This window comes from Onychostoma macrolepis, chromosome 05 (genome assembly GCF_012432095.1).
Source record: "Onychostoma macrolepis isolate SWU-2019 chromosome 05, ASM1243209v1, whole genome shotgun sequence".
NCBI classification, from domain to species: Eukaryota; Metazoa; Chordata; class Actinopteri; order Cypriniformes; family Cyprinidae; genus Onychostoma; species Onychostoma macrolepis.
This window is the reverse complement of record NC_081159.1, coordinates 43,449,374-43,457,656: the sequence shown is the minus strand read 5'-3', so window position 1 is coordinate 43,457,656 and position 8,283 is coordinate 43,449,374. Positions and strand designations below refer to the sequence as shown.

At 35.8% G+C, this 8,283-nt stretch overlaps 1 pseudogene; it reads left to right on the top strand.

Annotated features, from left to right (window-relative positions):
• Positions 1 to 254: 254 nt before the first annotated feature.
• LOC131540822 (cytosolic phospholipase A2 gamma-like) lies at positions 255 to 6,363 on the top strand (annotated as a pseudogene).
• Positions 6,364 to 8,283: the final 1,920 nt, after the last annotated feature.

Below are 8,283 nucleotides of genomic sequence, written 5' to 3'. Positions count from 1 at the left end.
GGACATTTCATGTACAGTACATTTTATGGTAAAATACAGTTTTTGGAAGTGAAAAAGAATATATAATTTATAGTGAAAACCCATACATTTTTGTTCAGATTATCAGGATTTTGCAAATTAAACTTTTTCGCTCCATCCTTTTTCTTTTTTCTGATTTTTGAAGTCCATGTTCATCATCTCCACCCCTCATGATGATCTAGAGCCTATAAAAGAGCATCATCTGCCTGATCCGAGACACAACGGCTGCTGTTGTTCTTGGTGAATCTCAGGACTTTACAAGATTATACAAGAACAGTGAGTATATGCGTTAAAGCTTTTACAACAGGGAATTAAAAGCCTTTATATATATATAACAGTAGTATGAATGAATCCAACATTTTTCAGTAATGAGATTTAATTCCAATAAAACTTGGCGAATACTAATGTCCTGCACACTAGTAAATACTATAACTTTCACTGTAAGCAATTTACGTTTTTTAAAAACAGTGTCATAGTAATTGACATTTCAGGTATGACTATGCAACTTGAATGTTGACTCTTGTTTTACAGATGAGTGCATCCAGACTTCAGGAGAGGTACGTAATCCTGCTCAGATTCCAGCAATGATAATTATACACTGCCTGGCCACAAAAAAGTTGTATAAATTTTACCGAGATCTTGTACTGACAATGTGAGAATGAAACCCTCCTTTAAGGTTAACTCTATCGCATCGTTAAGACTTTTAAAAGGGTTAAGGTCAGGACTCTGTGGTAACCAGTTCATATGTGAAAACGATTCCTCATGCTCACTGAACCATATTTCACAATTTGAGCCAATGAATCTTGTCATTGTCATCCTGGAATATGTACATAGGTACATCTTCCAACATGTTTGAGAAGGAAAAAAGCTACACGCTCCATCAGTTAGGGCTTAAAGAACTGTTGTCAAGCATATAACATGTCAGAAGCATATTAATCACCGCAATAATGATCCTATCCTAGAATGTTCTGTGCTTGCTTATTTACAGTAAATACAGTAAAAATTCAGAAGTTTTTTTGTTGTTTTTTTGTAATCTATACAAACTGGCTCATTTTGTGAATAACTGTTCAAAATAAACTTCTGACATAATTTAAGTAAAAATTCAAAATATATGAAATATCAGTATGTCCTTCTGTGTCTCTGCTGCAGTGATGAAGTGAGAATCGCACACTCTCTACATAAGAAAGAGGAGGAGTTTGTAGTCAAAAGGAGAGAAATTGTTTTTCAAAGCCTGCAGAAACTCCAGATACCCTGCAGTCAGGTCAAACATCTTATACTTCATATCTATCTACCTGTCTATTCTTTCTTGAAATGACCTACAAATGTATGTTTGCACAATCAAACTGTGTGCATTTCAGGATAAAGTGCCAAACATTGCATTACTGGGTTCTGGAGGAGGACAAAGAGCCATGGTGGGTTTGCTGGGATCCCTGGTTCAGCTTGAGAAAGCAGGTCTTCTGGACTGCATCCTTTATCTGAGCGGAGTCTCTGGATCCACCTGGTACGAACCCTGAGAAACAACAAACACACAGAGATTGAATTGGGTTGAATGTCAAAAATGAGAGCAGTATGTTCTTCTCTGAAGGTGTATGGCCTCCTTATAACAAGAACCAGACTGGTCCACCAAACTAGAGACCGTGACAGACAAAATCATCGAGAGACTCAGTGGTCCTGCAGTCAGCTGGGAGACACATATGAAAAACTGAAGAAATATTACAATGGGAAAGACTTCTTCAGCTTGACTGACATCTGGGCAGCGATGGGCATCACAACATATGTGAAAGAGGTCTGTAACTTTTTATAACTATTCACCATCCTCTGCTACGAAACACATGATGTGGGGTTCCAAAGTCTGAGACCACATTAAAAATCTGAGATGTAAAGGCTAATCTGAATTTAACTCAAGCATAGCTGAGAATGAATTGGTGAATCATTTTTACTCATCCTCACTCCCTGTAAAAATGAAGAGTTGCAGGTGCTTATGGACTCCATTCTGTAAGTTTCTCTAAGATGTTAATTATAAATTCTTCACAGATTCTGTTCATCTATTCTACAGATAGATGAACACACACTCACAGATCAGTGGGACCATTTCAGTAAATCATCTACACAGTGGGACCATCCGTTTCCCATCTACACAGTGATCGACAAGCAATGCAAACAGTCCGAAGACGAGAAAGGTCTGTGTTGGTGTGTGTCTGAAAGAGAGTTAGTGTGCTTGTGTCAGCTGTTATATGGAGGTGTTTTCTGTCTGCAGACACAGTAGACCCCTGGTTTGAGATCAGTCCATATGAAGCAGGTTATTCCCTCTGTGGAGCGTTTGTAGACACCTCCAGCTTCGGCAGCCAGTTTGACAACGGCTCAAAGAAAAAACTGCAGCCTGAAATGGACATGCTGTACCTGCAAGGTATCAAACTCTGTCACATGACAGTTTATTAATATTTCCAACATTACAGTTAGAAATGTTAAAAATCATTTATCATTTTAACAGCACAGTGTGTTGCTGTTTTACAACATAAAACTTCTCATTACACAGTGATTTAAAGAAGAAAAAATTAATTTAAGGGTTCAAAAGACAGCTTGATGTATTAAAACAAAATATGCAGTATAACGTTCTAAAATTATGTTTTTGATTAATTTAGTGTAAACACTTTTAAATGTAACAGTATTTTCTGCAGCTCTGTGTGGCAGCGCTTTAGCTGATGAAGTCGAGAATAAGAAATTCATCTGGGAATACATAAAAGGTGAAGCTGCATTTGAAGATTCAGTTCTGCCTAAAGATGACGTTCATTTCATTATCGTGTGAACTCTGATTCCATTTGATTTTTCCCCAGATAAATTATTTAATTATTTATCTCCAAAACAAACGGAGATGTATAAGAAAACGAGCGAAGGTAAAGCATTTCTGCATTTATTTATTGATAAGTTTTATCTTTTTTTCTACTGATCTGTTCATGCTTCCCACTGCCAAATGATGTTATACTCTATAAAGCTGAAAAATAAAAGATGAGCTATAAAGATGATAATCTTTAATCTGATATTAAATACTGTTAATGTCCCACAATTAATCCCATATCACTTGCTAGGTTTATGGTAGGTATAGGTAACACTTTACAATAAAGTTCCATAATCAAATGAAAATACTTCTGAAGCATTTATTAATCGTAGATCATGTTTATTTCATCAATAACTAATACATCATTACAAATTAATTTTAGCTTCAAATCAAAGCATCTTAAATGGCTTTTGGACAATGTTGTGTTTCTGTTTGCTTGTGGGAAACTCCTGATATCTGAACATGATGACTTTGGGGGTGGAAAATGCTTATGTTTGTTCATGTTTGTTCAATGTGTGTTTTCTTCAAAAGACCCAAACTCTCCACATGTAGAAAAGTGTTACCAGGTTCTCATGGATCTTGCGGACATGAATCTCTGTGTTTTAAATGGCAAAGATCCTTCTGCTCTTCATCAATCCATCAGAACAACACTGAACGGTAAGAGTGTGTTAGAATTCATATAGAGGAGCCTAGTTTAGTTCAATTCAGTCTAGTTATCACACTTACTACAGTGAATAATAGTTCAGTTTCTGAATAGACACAATCAAAAAAGCTATTTATTAATAACCATAATTATCCAGAATTTAACACAGTGAGGACAGTTTGATGGCAATTAAATCAAGGCTATGAGAGACAGGTGTTCAATCTCTTTAGTGGGTTGTAATGTTCTAGATTACTTTTTTTTCTTCATCGGCTGAAAGAGAGAATGAAATTGTGGTATGGCTGAATGACAAAATGCAACAGTTTTGATTTAAGAACAATACCTTTTTTTTATCTCAAATGCTATTTGAAATAAAGAGGCTATATTGCATACCTGTGATTAAGAGGTCTCTTGTCTTTTCAGCAAAATTTAAACAGTAAACATGCAAAAACATCTGATTAACACAAGACATACAAACTAGAAGTACATGTTGACAGGTAACAAGAACTCAATAATGTACGTTTCCATCTTTTACAGAGCTCAATGCAAGCAAAAGTCAGCTGAGTTTTCCAACTGAAAACAAAATCTCGCTGGTGAAGAAGCTACAAAACTGAATATGAAGCAACACACTGAAGATGTGTGTAATGATTTGAGTCTTGGGTTCAGTTTCTGGCCTGGTAGGTTGAATTGTCTGTATAATCTATTTGATTTGTATAATGTACTGTACATTATTTAGATTTTCTAATCAGATTAATGTGTGAAATTAGAAGAGCTTTAATTTCATAAAGCTTCCAAAACAGACTGATGCCACAAAATAACTTTTTCTTTAGACGAATAGTTATGTAGTTACTTTAAAACATAAAGCTGAAGGAACTAATGAAAAAAAGAAAAAAAAAATTCCAAAAACACATATAATCAGCTGAAAACAAATAAATTTAAGAACCACTGTGCATTTGTTCGACAGATTTTACAGATGTAAAGATGTGGACACACATTTATGACTGCATGAATCAGTGGATCTGGGGCAGGAATTATGACTTTGTCTACAACATGAAAGGTGAGAACAGACCCATTTATAAATTTCCAATTCAATGTGAAAAACAATCTCATTTGATGCTGTGATCCTTCAGATGAAGCAGTGACCCTACTCTTCTGAAAAGTGAGACGAGAGACTATGAAGACGCCGGACTGTTGCTGAACTCACCCTACTTCTCAGTGCTGAGAAAAGAAAGAAACATTGATCTCATCATTTCCCTGGATTTCAGTGAAGACAATCCTTTCATGGTATTATATGCATTTTAAAACCTAATCTAATAAAAGTTAAAGTAATAGATTGTCTAAATCATTTACTCCCCGTCATGTCATTACAAACCTGTGTGACCTTCTTCAGGAGATTTCTCTTAAATAATCACACTAACCTAGTAAACAAACTTTGACAGCTAATTAAAAATGCCATAATTTAATTTAAACAGATGAATAAATGAAAGTAATTTAAACACAAGTGCATATGTTCGTTTTAACAATATTAATCTATAATACCTTCAGAGAGCCGTCCACTAGCATTCCCATTCATCTCAACTTTATGATTTCAGTGAATAGCAACTTTAATTTCAACTGAAATCTAACCTTTCAATAAATTAATGCTGTGATGATTTTCCACTGCAGACAGTGACACAAACTGCTAAAATGTGCAAGAGACTAAACATCCCTTTCCCTGATGTTCCAAACATTCCTGATGAAGAAATAAAGAAGCCGAAGGACTTCTATGTGTTCGAGAGTAAAATCACTCCGACTGTGATTCACATCCCTCTGTTTAATAAGGTCAACTGTGGAGGCAAGTTAAAAATTGTCTAGTTGAATAAAACTGAATATGAACCATGTTCTAATTTAGGTGTTTTACAGATTCTGTAGAAGAAATTGATAAATGGTGGAACACATTACACCAAGCAAGGTCCTTACAGCGATCGTCCAAAGATCACTGATCTTATGAGGGTCGCTGGAGAAAACATCTCAAACAACAGAGAGAAACTCAAGCAGCAGATTCAAGCAGTCATTGAGAAAAAAGGAAACAACTAACGACAATCTGAATGTAATGGTATGAAACTGGTGACTTTTGCAGCACTTGTTATGTGAAAAAAGAAATAAATCAAATTGAAAAAGCTATATGTTTATTAAGAAAATAGGCACACGTGTTGTTCACGGTCAAAAATGACCACCATAGGAATTGAATGGGAAATATGAAAATATAGAGCAATTTTTAGGGCATACAATCTACAGATCAGCCACAACGCCAAAAAAAAAAAAAAAAAAAGAGGAATCTCTAAAACATCAGGAGTGCGAAATAGACACACACACAGACAGAGTGAGTTTGGGACATTAACAGTAAGTTGAGGCAGAAGATTTAACTAAGAGGTTAAAAACAGACAACCAGATGAATCAAGTTCTGATCAAGCATTCCTGTTCATTTTTGTTAAATTTTGAAATAGATTATGTACATATTATGTACAAATTCATTTAAAAAAAATAAAATAAAAATATATATATGTATATATATATATTATACAATTATGGTCTCCGGTCTGTTCTGACCTTGAACAACACAAGTGTGACTCTTAACTGTACAATACCAGAGGGTTAATGATGACATTTTTCAGGTTAAATTTATTAACATTACTTGCAATACCAAGGAAGCAACAATGACAACAACCAATGATGTAACTAATGTTCTGTTCTCTCATCAAGTGTTCCTAAATAACTCCAAGATTCAATTACTACAAGAAATTTCATCTTCCATGCATATTTTATTCACCAAGCTGACTTCAAGTCTGATTGTGATGTGACATAAGGCAGCGAGTACGTGAACAGTGTAACAGGCCTATCATAGCGTGATGGAGGCACTGCCTTCGCTCAAGTGACTTTATGTTTAACATGTTAATCATGTTTCTGCATGTTTCAGTCTGCTCCTTTATGCTTGACTTATATATAAATAATCATTAATAATCAAATTGACCATAAATCAGATGTGTACAACTATTATTGCAGGTTAAAATGATGTATTATTTGGCTTCTGTTCAAATGTATTAATAAACAGTTCTCTGTACATAAGGTTTTTCCTGGTTATTTGAATTCAAACAGCACAAATGTTCTTTATTATAAAACTGATAGTAGGTTCAGGATGCTGATTGAATACCTGTGTTATTGATTATTCAGCAACTGTTGATGTTTTTGCTACAGTTTCCAGTTTTAATACCAGTTTTTTTTTAAATTAGGAAGGAAAAATAGCAGTGACAGATAATGAAAAGATGAAATGCTAGCTGAAGTATTTGTCAAAGTCCACAGTAATGATAATGTATCAGAGGATATTAAAAGTAGACAGAATTTAGGCTGGGACAGAATACTAGGACGCTGTTTTAAGCCTAGAAGCCAATGCAGGAAAACACAAGCAAATACAGAAGTACTGGGTTTTATTTGATATTGAGAAAACATAAGATTTTTAATTTAACTTAAATGTATGTGAACAGGAGGGAAGTTGTACAACTGGATTAATGGAGTTTCTGCTTGAAAGAACAACATAAGTAGAGTATTCAAAGATATACAAGATAGATCATGAATTCCTCGAGGAAGTGAGTGCAGCCCAGTGTTATTCAATATTATGACAAAAAAAAATTAAATAATGTTAATGGTGACATAGGAAGGGCATTATTTGCAGATGATGGGGAAATATGAAAAAGCATACTTAATATTGCATGTGTAGCCTATCGAAAAAGTTTTTATTTTATTTTTTTTTTTTAAAAGGCTTTCACACCTGCCTCGTTTAGTTCGGTTGAATCGTACTAGAGTTCGTTTTCCTCTTGGTGCGGTTCGTTTGGGCAGGTGAGAATGCAGCGGAGTGCGCACCAAAGCGGACCAAACAAGCGTGCGAGACCCAGCTGAAGAGGTGGTCTCGGTCCACTTCAAAACGAACTCTGGTACGGTTCGTTTAAGGTGTGAATATGAACCGGCTGTTGTTTGCATTTCAATCACTTGTTTTCAAACCGCAATGCTTAAAGGGTCATATAATGGTACATGCACTTTTACAAGTTGATTGTACTGAAATGTGTGTTAGCAGTGCCTGTACACAACCATCATAAAATGATAAAAATCCATCCAGTGTTTTCTTTTAATCTCCTTATTTGTTTTACCCTGTCTCAAATCAAGCCATTCGACCGTGTGACGCCCATAGACTGTAAAAAATGGACGTAGTGTCCGTGGACGTCACCCGTAGGTTTCTGTAAAGCGTTTTGAAGCCTAAAGTGGGCGGAGCCGACCGCCGCCATCTTGAAGCGCGTCACCGCGTCACTCCCGGATAATCGAAAAAGGGCAAAAGGCGGACGGGTGAAGCTGAGCTGAAACCACGCCCCTCTATAGTGACAGCAGTGCTGCCGTGCAAAGACAAAACACCATAACTGCTTTTGGTCGAAAATGAGTTATTGATCATTTTGGGACATTAATGACCTTTATCATGTGTTTAAGTATCATGGAGAAAAGCCCGGAGAAACCAAGGCAGAACACAGTATAACATCAGTTACCGCGCTTTGACTTTGTTTTGGAAAGCTCAGATAAGTTACAGTGCTCTGCATATGTTTGCATTCGTCAATACTGTGCCAGCCTGGAGTTACACGGTATTCTGCCTTTGTTTTACTGTCCATTAAAGTCTACCGCGTTTATTGTGTACTTCTATATCTGTTGGCGCTTCATTAGACAAACAAATGAGAGAGATCGCGATCTAACAAACTGCTCCATATAACAA